We start from the raw sequence: 14,705 nt of genomic DNA on the forward strand, positions 1-14,705 counted from the left end.
ATGACGGCTTTGAGCTTAGATCTCCAATCATATGCCACATCACACATGATTAGTTCAAGGAATGTCTTCAAGTTAAAAATGTGACAAATGCCTCTGTTTTTAAAGTTTCTGGCTCTGATAAATGGAATTATTTGGGTAATTCTATGAAAGAAAATAAGCCTTTCAAACCCACCAATGAATTTTGGGGTTACGAGATTTAAGGCTTAAAAATAGAACATAAAACATATAAATGTCACAGCGCTTAAGATTGAATAATAATTTTGGAACACATGGGCCTGAAGGAGCAAGAAACACACCTACGGAGAATGGTGCGAATATATATGTATACTGTCACACACAGGAACACACGTATGAGCACACAGTGTACTCACACATATGCACCAAGGGACAACAAATACACACACATAACATAATGAAAAAGCACACAAAAAGACATGCATACATATAAATAAAGGTGCATACAGATGTACACAGAAAAGTAAGTCGGTGCACACAAACACACCCACGCACATTTGCTGCAGATAATTCCATGTCGATACTATCATTATTAGATTGGATGCACTGGTTAAATTCAACTTTCTGTATTAGAAAAAAAAAAAAAAGGTGAACCTCCAGCTCAGCTAACATGAACCTCCAGCTGTTGATGCTGCCTGAATATCTGATGGCAGACAGACAGACGACGGATGCTGACCCCTGCGAGTTTGATGCCAACATTTCACAGAGCGGGTGAAGGTGGTAGAATGATTAATGAAGACTCTGGTTTGTGGGTAACTCGTGGGTAAAGACTTTCACCAGCTGATAAAACGCTGCATAAAGGAAAGAAAAGCAGCTTTAATTTGAAGTGAAGTGATATTTTTTGTGTTAATGAGTGTTTGAACAAGACTGTGAGCTGCTGACAGTCGTACAGTGAAAACACTGATGAAATGCACACACAATGCAAAGATGGCCACTCTGCTTCAGAAACACACTCACACACACACACACACACACACACGTCACAGTTTACCTGAACTATCAGAGCAAAGACTGAAGAACACTCCCTTCCTCTCTTTAATCACCTGCCCCATCTTTTACAACACAGAGCTATCACATTTCTGCCTTTGCGTGTGTGTGTGAGTGTGTGCATGTGTGTGAAAAGCCAAGTCCGTACGAAAACTATCAACATGAATTTATGTCTTCTAGAAATGTGGGAGGGTCATTATCAGTTTTGTTCAAAAAGAAAAACAATGGTCACCAAGAAAAAAAGATAAAGGAGCAAACAACTGAATGAGTGACAGAAAGACATAGAAAAAGTTGAAAAATAAAAGAAAGCAACGAAGAACGAAAAAAAGAGGCTAATGTGAGGTGATGTCTTAGTTCCTCTTTTTTTCTGTGGGATTTTCAGCAGGTGTGTGTGTCTGTGTTTAATGGGATTTGGGTCGGAGTGTTAATCTGATGAAGCTAGATGACATTAGAAAGACTTAGAAATGACACAGACACACATATAAGGCAGCTCACTTCCTTGTCATTTCGACCTAATCTCCCCTGTAAATATTATTTATTTATTTATTACACACTGTGTTCTCACTACGCCCCACCGCGCACACACACACACACACACACACACACACACACACACACACACACACACACACACACACACACACACACACACACACACACACACACGCTTCAATAAGAAAGTCAGTTAGTCAAATTAATGTCTTGAATAAAAGGAGGATTTGCCCATTATTAAAGACAATCAGTCTTTCATGTAGCTACTGCCTCCTTTGGGGCAAGCACTAGAAACTCCACAGACTTTCAGTTTCCATACATTGAGGCATATTTAACATAATGGCTAAAATGAGAGTGATATTTTCTGTAAAGTGTCTGCCAACATCTTTACAGCTAAAATAATTCTAAAGGAAAATCTGTCAGACAGACATGAGAGATGAGTCCAATACAACAGTTTTCATGCTTCTGCGGAGAAGAAGTCTCAACTCTTAACAAGTGATACATGAATCCCTCTGATCCCCAAAATGTTTTTTGGTATTTCTTTTTCTAAAAATCACTATAATGTAGTTATCAGAGCCATAAACAAAACAAGAAAAACAAAAGGAACTGTTGGATATTCAGCTTTGCAATGGTTCTTGACCTAACTCTGTGAACTCACAAGGTTCAGCAAACCAAAATGTGAACAATGTAGATTTTGCTAGATTAAGACTCCATTTTCCCAGAATAAAAACTTCAGCTAACCTAAACTTGAAAAGTACTATGAGAGCAGTACTCCACCAAGAGGATTCATTCCCTCATATGGCATTTTCAGAAATGCAGTGTTTAAAAAAAAAAAAAAAAAAAGAAAATCTTTAACAAATCCACAGACCCAGACCATAAGCCGCACCACTGCCAGGGTTCTCACCAGGATTTTTTTACAGCGTAACAGCACGTCAGGACGGCCTGACACTATGCGCACGCGCAATAGCCTTCATTAAATCTTGCGAGCGGCCGGCCCAGATGTCAGCCAATGAGCGTCACGCAGATGTTTCAAATGCTCGTGATTTAGGTCACTATTCACCATACATGGCATCACGGAAACAACCGAGACATGCTAATTGTAACCCCGAGATTGGAAGCGACTCTTAATTTTAGACGGGAACGGGTCAATCGACAGGAAAGTACGGCTGAGGTGGGGAGACATAAATTAACCTAGATAGGCACCCAGTCGATAAAAACAAACGCACATGGCGTTATCTGTCAAAATAACTCTCTTTCACAGCGCCAACTGCCCCAATAAAGAAGTTTTCTCACATAAATATGGAAATATTACGCAAGCAAATGTGCTCAAATCACAATACCACAACTTGAAAGGCAGCATAGCGGCCCTAATCACAGCGTAATCTTTTAAACTGACAGTGTAACACCCCGTTACGCTGAAATGCGCTGGCGAAAACCCTGACTGCCATAATCTAATCACTTAGTCCTTGTGTCATTTCTGACCTTCCCTGAAAACTTCATCCAAATCTATTGGTCCCTTTTTGAGTAATGTTGCTAACAGACAAACAGACAGACAAACCAGCGCAGTTCCTTGGCGGAGTGAAAATGTGGCTGACTGAACAACTCCATCAACGAAGTAAACATGTATGTCCTTTAAGAACTTAATAGTAACAAGGAAACTTTAACAACAACGGGGACAAAAAAGTAAATATCATTCAATTTCCAACACGTTTCTGCAGTCTTGAAAACAGCTTTCACGCCGCATTACTTTGTCAACCATACAATCAGCAAACCCCATATTATGAGCCACGTTTTACACCTTTCAGTCAGCCAACACAGGTGTTAGCTCAGGAATCAGGTGGTTAACATTTCAGACTTAAATAAGTCAGTCTTTTTTCTTTGTGGCGCTAAGCTGACTTAGACTAATCTCTGAATGGTCTTCAAAGTCTTTGTGAAACCAGCCGCAGATGACGCAGTGTAGCCACATAAATATCTCTTTCTGCTTACGGGGCTGCAGTCATTCTGAATGTGGCCTTGGGCTGTTCCACAAGCCACTAAGAAGAAATACAGTTTTTTGCTTTAGTCAGTCTTTTCTGGAAAACACATTCTTGTGGAATCCGTCAGAATTCAACAAAAAATACATATTTATAGTCTACAGTAATTGAAATATGAAACAAATTATTTTGTTAGCCACCTGTACGATAGATGGGAACAATTTCAAATGCAAAACTAGCAGTAAGTTAACTGCAGATAGACCTTAGTCCTATTATAGGAGTGGAGTTGATCCTATTCGTGTGAACAGAAACAATATTTGCTTGTCTTGTGAGTCCATATGTTTTCTAATTGTAGTTACATGTAAGCAGTTTGATGTGATTTGAAAACGTCCTGGTCATTATTTCATAGCCCTACTGAGATCACCTTCTATCTGCTGTACTGGTTTGTTTGCTCTCTCTTGGCGCTTTGGCAGCACAGATGGACCTGAGTACCATGCCAACAAAGCAAGATGAAATTTGAATTCAGAGAGACGCACTGCCAGGGCTTTTGTGTACCGCACGTACATCTCCCACCACACACACACAGACACACGCAGCTGTGGCTGCCAGAAGGGTTTAAGTAATTAAGCGTTCATTTTAAGTATTAATCTGAGAGATTACTGCTCCATAATCTCACCACCTGATCGCCCTGTGTGTGTGTCTGTGTGTATGTGAGACTGAGAGGTCACAATGATAGATCAAAAGACAGAATTGAAATGAAAGAGAAAGGGAAACCGAGAAAGAGGGCGAGACTACAAAAAATAAAATTTTGTTTTTAGTTGGATTGTTTTAAACCTATTTTTAAAACAGGTACGCAAATGGTTTATACTGCTGCTTTACAGCAAAAAGTTCTGAATTGTCAGCTGGAGAATTTCTATGGAGTTTGCATACACATCCTGTGGGTTATCCTCTCACAGTCCAAAGACAGGCATGGCAGGTCAATTTGTGGTTCTAACTTGGCTGTAGGTATGAGTGTGAGCATGTCTGTATGTCTCTTTGTGTTAGCCCAGTCATGGACGGGTGATCTGTCTACATTGTACTCTGTACCCCGACTGAAGTTAGCTTGTTTTAAAACTCTACAGGCTAATAAAGCACATGTGGTTCTATTCATAACACCAATAGTATATACACTGGATATTCACATTGCACCTCATATCAAACCCAGAAGATCCCATGGATGTTTCTGAAAAGCTGTGAATTTGCACTTTTTACAGGATATATCAATAGTAGCAGAAATGGACTGTAGCACTGTGTCCATGAGATTAGTCCTGAGGTGTGTCAAGCACATTGGCAGATGGACACAAGATCTCTGGAGAATTTAGAACTTCACGTTGTTTTTGAGGGCTGCACAGCAGCTTGGTGGTTAGCACTTTCACCTTGCAGCTCGAAGATCACCAGTTCACATCTTGGCCGGCCTGGGATCTTTCTGCATGGAGTTTGCATGTTTTCCCTGTGCATGTGTGGGTTTTCTCTGGGTACTCCAGCTTCCTCCCACAGTTCAAAAATATGCTGAGGTTAATTGGTAACTTTACAACATCCATAGATGTAAATGTATGTGATTGTTTGTCTGTGCAAGTAGCCCTGTGATGGACTGGTGACCTGTCCAGGGTGTCCCCTGCCTTCAACATAAGTCAGCTGGAATAGACTCCAGCCCCACCGCAACCCCAATGAGGATTAATTGGTGTATAGATAATGGAAGGATATTGTGTTTGGGCTCCACTGATGGAAATCATACAAAACAAAACATCTCCAAAGTCCTGCAGCAACTATTTTAGTTATTACCGATAAGGTTGATTAAGGCCTTGCTTAACTGATCGATTGGTAGTCCTTAATTAAGGACAGAGCTGAGCCCGATCCTTTGTTTATGTTCGCTGTTACATAGGTGTGGGGCAAATGAAGTGCACAGTTACACTTGTTGTTCTCCTTCTGGCTGGCAAACCATCTTAAAAGTGGATTACTGCCACCTACCGCACTGGAGTGTTGAAGGAGAGCAGAATTTGTGACAAGATGTGACTATAATGTCTGCAGTGTGGAAACATTTTAAATCTGAAAACAAAAGCAATCCAACTGCCTCTTCTAATGTCTTCAATGAGAGTGTTTTCATGAGGTGGTTGTAACACAGCTACATTCCATACTAACAGTTTGATACAGCAGCTACAAAGCAAACACTCAGCAGAACATAGTGAGGTCACTAGGTAGGGCAAAGGCTGTACTGGTGAATAATTTTTTAAGGCAAATTTCTTCGAGACAGCAACAACGTCAAAAATGTTACAAAGAGGGAAACTGAATTCATTTTGCTAGATGAGCAGCACATTACTGCTAAACAGGACATCACCGTTTTAATGAGGATTCCCTAAAACTACCAGGCTCTCAATTCCTTAACTGCCATCCCAGCTTTGAAGAACAGATCCGGACATCCCCTCTTCACACACAGTCATAGCTATAGATCTTTTCTTCAGCCTGCACTTGTTAATCATTTTTCTGCAGGGGCCCATTTCCAGCATGCCTGAGTCATGCAAGAATGTTTTTGTGGAACTAAGAAATTTCATAGTACTTTTCACACTACCTTACACCTCCCGGCATTATAAGTGAGTAGTCTCATCCCACTACCTCTCATGTTCTGTCATGTTTTGTCAGTGGTTTTATATAAAGAGAGAGCTGAAAGTGAGCTCACAAAACAAAAAGGAAAGCCTGGAGGCGAGGCTGCACCTGTGTATTATCATTATGCAAGACTTCAAGTATAGCTGGAACTTCGGAAAAGCCAACAGCGTAACTCTTCAAACAAACACATCTGTAGTAGCTCTGACTAATCAACCGCTTGGTAAGTAAAAAAAATATGACAAAATTTGACAACCTGAGGCAGCAGCTTCTACAATCAACTGTTGCCACTACAATGTTTTTGCTCGGTTAGAAGCAGACCTGTGTTCTACTGTGTTTTTATTTAACTGATATTAAATCTTGCCATTAATGGCAGTGTAAAGTTATTGTAGCAACAAGCGATAGTTGATTACTTCTGGGGTATTTATGGCTATTTACCATGTTTGTTCCTCCCGATTCTTTTTGTTTTGCTGGTTCTTGTAACACAGTAAAATGTTATCAATTTGAACATTCCAATGACCTATTTTTATTAAAGACCAAAAGAAAAAAAAATATTTTGACCACCTTACTTTGAATTTAGACACATTAGCCACAGGTAATAAATTTAACATTAAAACAAAAATTAAAAAAAAAAATACTAGGGCTGGGCATGTTAATGTTAACTATTGGATAGATTGACATAAAATGTAATTTATAATCGCCTGAGGATCAATCAATTGTATACAGAAAGATGAATACAGAAAAATTAGGGCTTATGCATTAACGTGCCCAGCCCTACCAGCAGGTTGATAATGAAGTACAGACAGACCATAATGTACCACAGAATGGGCTGGTTAAGTGACATCAGATTCCTAATGGCTGGCCTGGACTGGTATCACTGGACACCAGATGGTGACCCCACACAGTTCTCTGTGGGAACCCCGATGTCAACTCGTAGGAGGCCGCTGGGAATGCGTCGCCTAGGAGGAGTCCTTTAAAAAGCGAAGTCCGTCTCATGAAGGCATTTACTTAATGCTATTGATGCGTTGATCACTAGTACATATCACTATGGTTTTATCTCCAAGGTTCTTCCTAAGATACAGGACAGGTGACTTCCAGTGAGTCAGATTCAGGAACCAGTGTGTGAAAAAGATGAAATATTTTATGGAAGAAAGGAGCTCTTCCAATCTCCTGCCATGACATGTTGAACACTGCTAAACCTTTGCTAATGCACTGTTTGACAAACACACACACACACACACACACACACACACACACACACACACACACACACACACACACACACACACACACACACACACACACACACACACACACACACTGTATCCACTATGCTGCTCTCCTTCTCTTGGGATCTCTCCCTCTTCATTACTTTTTCTTTGAAAATGTCACACACACTCTGTTGCTTTCACACTTAAAAGTCCCTCTTACTTCACAACAGTCACACACAAACACAGACACACATTAAGTGGGTCTATAAATCCAGCCTAACAACTCTCTGAGGTGACAGATTCAAGGTTTTTCACCAGAGGGCTGCGCCGACAAACCATATCAGCCTCCAAATTCATCTTCTCTCCTTTTAAGGAAAAGCCTGTCTGAACATGCACACGCACACACACACACACACACACACACACACACACACACACACACACACACACACACTGATGAGATACACACAATTAAGCTACAACTACTCACATGTGCATTCAAATTAACAGTACAGTGTAATGCAAACACATCTGCAATGTCACATGTGTCTACTTATATTTGACCCACAACCACACACCACTACAACCGCACAAGCCGCCACATGCCCCTTTAAAGAGGATCTCTTTAAGTCGACAAAAACATGCTGGCATCCCACTAAAATCCTCTGAACACAAGTAACTATTCACAAAAATGCATTTTTGTTGTCAATTTAAAGCTCACAGGTTTGAATCCAGTGGCAGACAACAAAAGTCCCACTGTCAATGGCTCTAAAAGACGGCGAAACCCTGTATTCTACATGCATGCTAGAAAATGCACTGAAGCTTAGCTGTAGTACCTGGTGGTTCCACCAGTTGAAGCCTTTTATCGTTTAACCCTTTGACTGCATCAGGAGATACCCATTTTCTATTGGTTTTGGGTTACTTTTGATCCATGTTACGCATCAAAGGGTTAATACAGTGGCAAGCAGGGAAGCATTTACTCTGACTGGGAACATTTCAGTGATGGGGAGCAGAAAGCAGTTTCACCAGCAACAGGTATCATGACAAAGACTTCTGTGGAACTTAACAGACTCCAGCCACAAGTCATGCATTTAAGGCAAGCCAGGATCAACCAGGATAGTGTTCCTACAGCCGAGTGGCACAGCTAACAGAACCGCCTCTCTGATCCATATCATTTATCTAATGACTAAGACAGCAAGATCAGCACAGAAAAGATGTCCACCTTGTTCTATTTGTGTTACTAACTTATTTATTATTGATTATTAACACTGCCAATTATTGCTTTAAGGTTTAGGCCAATACTGATCTGTTTGAAAAAAATTCTTGTCCAGCCCCAATCCTGTTCTTTGACACCAGATTATCATACCAAGTCTCAAATGCTGGAGCATCCCTGAATATACCAAACTTCCCTCCTGGCATCAGCATTACACACATGCATACACAGCATACTAAAGAGCCTGATTTCAGAAGTGTACTGTATGTTTTATTGAAAATCAACCAATCAACCAAGCTGTTGCTGAGGACATTCATAGAAATTTAAATAAACATTTAACAATAAACAGAAACTAATGCTCATTTCAAAAGCGGACAATTAATCTGAAAATTGATGTAGAAAATGTCAGTGACATATGTAGATAATTTATCAGCCAAAACATGCTAAACTACACATCCCCTCAAGACCCCAGATCCACTTTTCAGGAACTGAGAACAACAGTCCTTTTTGACGCTTGATGACAACGCATTTTCAAGTATATCTGACAGGGTGTTGAAAGTTTTTCATCAGCAAAACGACTGAGAATGTCCTCAATAAACCACAGAGGGGTTATAAAGTCATTTACATCGAAGTTATTAAGCAACACTGTTTGCTAGACTCTCTTATCAACATGTTGACAGCATGGGCAGCCAGAGGGTTAATCTAAGAACTAACAGTTGTCTGTTGAGCTATTAAGTCCAAACTTTAAAGAGCGCACAAAATAAGCAAAGCCTGTTCAGTAACTGGCACATTAAACTTTGAGTACAGAGAAAGCATTCAGCAGCAAAGCTCACCAGAGACGAGACGATTCAACTGTGGATCAGCGATGGACGAGTGAATGAAAGAACAAACAGAGCCTTCTTTTTTGTTTCGCTCACTCTTTTGCTAACGCTACAATGATTCCATCAATCAACATGCCTTCACTCCAGCGAAGGAGGAAGAGAGACGAAAGGCAGTCCAAGGCAACAGGAAAAGATGGAGAGAGACAGAGAGAGAGGCAGGAAACAGAGTCAGTGGTATTGTGACACACGGAGCTTCTTGGTTTCTTTCTGAAACATGATGAATCAGACCTGCTGTCTACACACACCCACACGCACACACACACACCAACCCAACCCTACCAGTTATGAGTGCATGGCCCTATTCATGCCACCATGGCATGAATAGAAGGGGAAAGCTGCTAAAAAACAGCATTTACATTCCTTCTTGCTCTGAACTTGGCCATCTCTGGAGTCCAGTTGAGACTTGTCAATGTCTCTCTGTCTTTCACGAGAACACCAGTCTTCACAAATCAGACTATGCAACCCAGTCTCCACAAAATATTTTAATATGTAACTTAAGTGCATTCCTAATTACATTCTGAGGAAACATGTTCTGACGGATTATGTTTGTTTGTAATGTATCACATACACCAATTTTGGTACTTAAACTTCACCAAGCTTCCAACATGTTAAAAAGTCTACCAAAGTGTGATATTTTCGTCAAACTAATCAAAGAGTTTTCCTGCTTAAAACTAATCAGATAGCAAATGAAAATTGAAAACGAACAACATCAACAGATTAATCAGTAGCCCTAAACATTATTAAGATTAAGACAATTTCCTGCATAGTTTTTTTCTTCTGCAAATGCTGCGCTGTGTTTGGTTTACGTCATTTAAAAGCCTATTTAGACTTATAGTTTATCTCTAAACTTTGAACATTGTAACAACAGCAACAGCTACAACTACTGAATGGTGCCTTTATGAGGTTTGGAGGAAGCATCCTCATATCAACATGTACACTCACACTTCCCCACCCTGGAATAAGGACAGTATTTCCATCAAAATTCCCTGTAAATGCCAGGATCTTGATCAGCAACGACAAAAAAAGAAACTTAAAGGGGAACTTCGTTTTTTTTCAACCTGGGGTCTGTTTCCATATGTAATTTCATACATGTGAGTGATGGAGAAATGAATTTTCGACATAGTTCCAGTATTTAGCCAGGCAGGCAGCTTAGCAGCTCAGCTAGCAGCTCAGCTAGCAGCTCAGCTAGCAGCTCAGCTAGCGAAAGTATGGGGCAGTTGGCCCCCCCGTGTCAAAGTCCGCCCTAACGTGCTTTTTGCCCCAGCAAATCTCGTTCCGATTTCGGAACGAGATTTGCTTTCTAGCGTCCTGAGATTTGGATACAGACCACAACGAAGAGCGATCGCCAGGTAATGTGGAGGTTTTCGTTCACTTCTCATTTTTAGTATGTTGTGGGACACTCATTGAGACTATCTGAGCCGGTCAGTGTGGGGAAAAAAGCATGTTAGGGCGGACTTTGACGCGGGGGGGCCAGCTGCCCCATACTTTTCGCTAGCCAAGCTGCTAGCTGAGCTGCTAAGCTGCCTGCCTGGCTAAATACTGGAGCTATGTCGAAAATTAATTTCTCCATCACTCACATGTATGAAATTACATATGGAAACAGACCCCAGGTTGAAAAAAAAACAAAGTTCCCCTTTAAGTTGAAGACTAATGGTCACTCAAGGTCACAACTGAGAGAATTCTAATTTCAAAACGAAAATTAAATCAGAGAATTGAGAATGGAGCCTAATTGTAGGCTAACATAGACCTAGACACAAGGTTGGACTATGTATCTTTCAAGATACAGAAATGCCTCAGGCATTAATGCATTAAATAGGTATGCCTCTATACAAATCGTCTGTATCTTTGCATGTGTTCTTTGATGGAGAAATTCTGTAAGAAAACAAAGGAAAAAAGTAGAAGTCAACTGTTTGCTAAGCTAATGTCTGATACCTCTGCCTGCATACTTTAATGTACTTTTATCTGGCTCAGGTTTTTAGTTTCGGCCCCTTAAATCTAAACAAGGGAATTCTCATTGCATACAATAACACTGCTGACAGTGACATGCTTCAAACAGTTTGGGGAAATCCCATTCTCCTTTCAACATGACAATACCCTTTAAACAAATGTTTATTCCAATTTAGTGTGAAAGAATTGACCCAACTCTGCAATACCTCAAGGATGATCTGAAATGCTTACAGTTCAATGCCCAACATCTACAACCGACCTCGTGCATGCTCTTGTGCTTGAATGGAAGAACATGCTCTAGAGTCTTGTGGAGAGCTCTCTCCAAAGAACGGAGGTTGCTAAAGCAGCACATTAAAAGCACACTGCTTTGAAATAAGATACTCAACAATCAGATATATGGTGAGGGTTTACTGCAGAATATAAAAAGTGAGGTGTGATGCCTTGCCTGAAATAAATGGAGCCTCCAGTAATGACAGATGAAATTTCATTTTGATGAAAAGAAGATCAGCCCCATTGAATATCTTCAGAAAACAGGCAGTGGTCTTATATCGCAAAGGAAAGGCGACAAATTTAACCCCCGAGCCTTCTGGGCATTTTACTCACTATGGGGTCATTTTTCACGGCAATATAAAGTCCTGCACTTCAGTAGGAGCACTATCATTGATAGAAGTGGAGAGAACTCAAGAATGTCTTGGTTGTGGCATGAGTCGATTTCTTTATTCTTTTTCTTTTTTAAAGATGACATGCCTTGTTATTTGGTAACTTTAGTAACAAACTGAGATTCATCGTAGTCAGCAGCAGATCCCTCTGACTATAACAATCCAAGAAAAGTCAAGACAACCAGCACAATTAGAGACAATTAGGTGCTGATGGGTGAAAAAAACCTCACCGCCTACTACTCAGACACAAGAGGAACGTTACCTTGACAATCCCAACTGGTCACAGGTTTTTCCCCAGTCGAGTCTACACCCATCAGCCACAACAATATGACCACTGACAGGTGAAGTGAATAACACCGATCATCTTGTTGTAATGCAACATTCTGCTGGGAAACTTTGAGTCCTGACATTCATGTGGATGTTTGACATGTAACACCCACCTAAACATTGCAGGTCAAGAAACTCCCTAACCCCCTAAACCCCCACAGCATCAGCAGTCCCCGATGCCTGTTGTCACCCTCAGCAGGGCAATACTGTACATCCAAACACACCACAAAAACTGCTCAGGAGTGCCATACTCCCCAGGTCCAAATCTTATTGAGCATCTGTGGGATGTGCCAGGATAAGCCTGATCTAGGTAGTCTACAACCCACAGGATCCACTGCCACCATCCCAGTGCCACAGGACATCCCCAGTGGTCCTGTGTCCATGACCCACTGGGTTAGAGGAGTTTTAACAGCAATAAGAGGAGCAACACAATATTAGGCAAGTAATCAGAATGTTATATCAGACTGGTGTTCATTGTTGTCAAGTTTAATTTTGTAATCTCCGAGTCCTAGCCACATAGCACACATGTGAAAGTCTGTGGCTACTTTTACTTCTTACTTAAAAGGTTGACTCAACAAAACTGACACAGTAAATTTTTTTTTTTTTTGCAAACTCTGTATACATATATGTCCTCCTGGCATGCTAGCTGTTTGCTTTGTGTATGCACTGAAAAAAGGTTCTGTCTGTGCACAGTCCTCACTCTGTACATGGGAAACAAGCAAAGTGGCAAATCCACACAACTCTATTTCACAACACGTTAACTGCAATGCGGGGAAGTGAAATGGTAAATCAGGGACTATCTGGATATGCAAATGCTAACTAGCTAAATATCAACAACCCTTTTCCAGAATCACAAACTCCACCTTTAAGTCGCTGTCAAGAAAATGCCACATGGCCAAAGTGGAAACAGATGCAGCTCCACTGCACCTCCTAACATCCATGTAGTTACCTTAACTTAACAATGGCCTTGCATCAGGAAACAAAGGAGAGAAAGAGAGAGTTGAGGGAGTGAAGGAATCTGGGAGAGTGGAAGTAAGGCCTAAAGAAAGAGATAGGGGAGAAAAATGGGTGAGAGAGAGATGTAATGATAAAAAAAAAGTGGACTCAAGGGGGGACAGTGAGATAAGAAACCAACTAAAGGACAGAGTGAGACATCAAGAGTTGAAGAATTAAATATAAGGGACAAGTGTCACAAAGTACAAGCGGATACGAGCGCAACAAGCTGTCAGCAGTTCTGTTTGGTCAACAGCAGCAGTGATGTGGAAAATAAAAGACAATTTCATTCAAGAGAATCAAGAGGAGAAGATACATCAAAATAGTCAAGTTCAAGTAAAGTACAGCTGGAATGATACTAGATTTTAGTGGTCAACGCTAATATCAATAACTGAAAGTTTAAAAATGACTTGCCGATACCGACCAGTTTGATATGGGCACTAACAGAGTCAAACTATCACATGGAACTTAAAGAAGAAAGTACCTTTATCACTGAGGGTGCAGGTACAATACTGAAACTGTAATTGTGTTCTCATTCATTTACAGCCCAAATACTGTTCCAATTCAGGATCCACATATAGTCAAATACGCTCCAAATGACCATTTTATACAGCATCTTTTTGGAAGGAGCTTGTGAGTGTGCTAAGGATTTACTCTAAAAGTATTGCAGCACACACTTCACATCAATCAATGGTAAAGGCAGAGGAGAGCAATCCCACAGCTGCCATACAACCCTCTAAACCTCAAAACCTGTTGGCCTGCTGTAAGGCATGTTGTCTTTAAAAAAAAAAAACACCAAATTTGCCAGACAGAAACTGTAAAAGCAGAAATACTACTTGATTTTTTTTAATTTTTCAATAGTCTGTCTGGAAATTTAACCAAAACTAAGCTTAATAATTGTCATATTTCACTGTAGAGTGCATGTCTTATTTAAAAATGTGCCGAACATAAACAGTTAATTTGACCAGATTCTGTAAAAAAAACAACAAAAAAAAAACAAATAAACAAACAAAAAAAAGGTCTGCACTCCAAAGAGTCTAGGATGTTTTGACTGAACTAGCATGAACTACAGGCTGTGCTTAAACAGAACAAATTAAAGTAAATATGACATGAAAAGCCACCATTTGTTTGTAAAGTATTGATAACCATTGTGAGCACTTGAAAAAGCATTAAACCTGTTTTGTTTTTTTTTACAATTTCGTATGATATGTCATCAAAGAAATTATATTTTCTTCTTTTTTCAATTTTTTTGTGACTCATGACAACTGTTATGCTGCACAGAGTAAAAATGTGACATGAGTAGATGCTTGGGGTTTAGAGGGTTAAATCAGTCTATTTCTTATCGTTTATTTTCTGTCAAATTGGACAAT

General features: G+C 40.3%; 1 protein-coding gene across 5 annotated transcripts in view; it reads right to left on the reverse strand.

The window, feature by feature from the left end:
- The window catches only part of rgs19 (regulator of G protein signaling 19), a 43,807-nt gene that overhangs the window by 15,813 nt on the left and 13,289 nt on the right, over positions 1-14,705 (reverse strand). Inside the window, exon 1 of one of the 5 annotated variants that reach the window (XM_022204735.2) lies at positions 9,362-9,660. The exons of the other annotated variants lie outside the window; for them this stretch is intronic. The gene's annotated coding sequence lies outside the window, so the exon portion shown is untranslated. Of the gene's footprint in view, positions 1-9,361; positions 9,661-14,705 lie in introns of those variants that run through there. 5 annotated transcript variants of the gene reach the window in all.

Source organism: Acanthochromis polyacanthus, chromosome 6 (assembly GCF_021347895.1).
Source record: "Acanthochromis polyacanthus isolate Apoly-LR-REF ecotype Palm Island chromosome 6, KAUST_Apoly_ChrSc, whole genome shotgun sequence".
NCBI lineage: Eukaryota > Metazoa > Chordata > Actinopteri > Pomacentridae > Acanthochromis > Acanthochromis polyacanthus.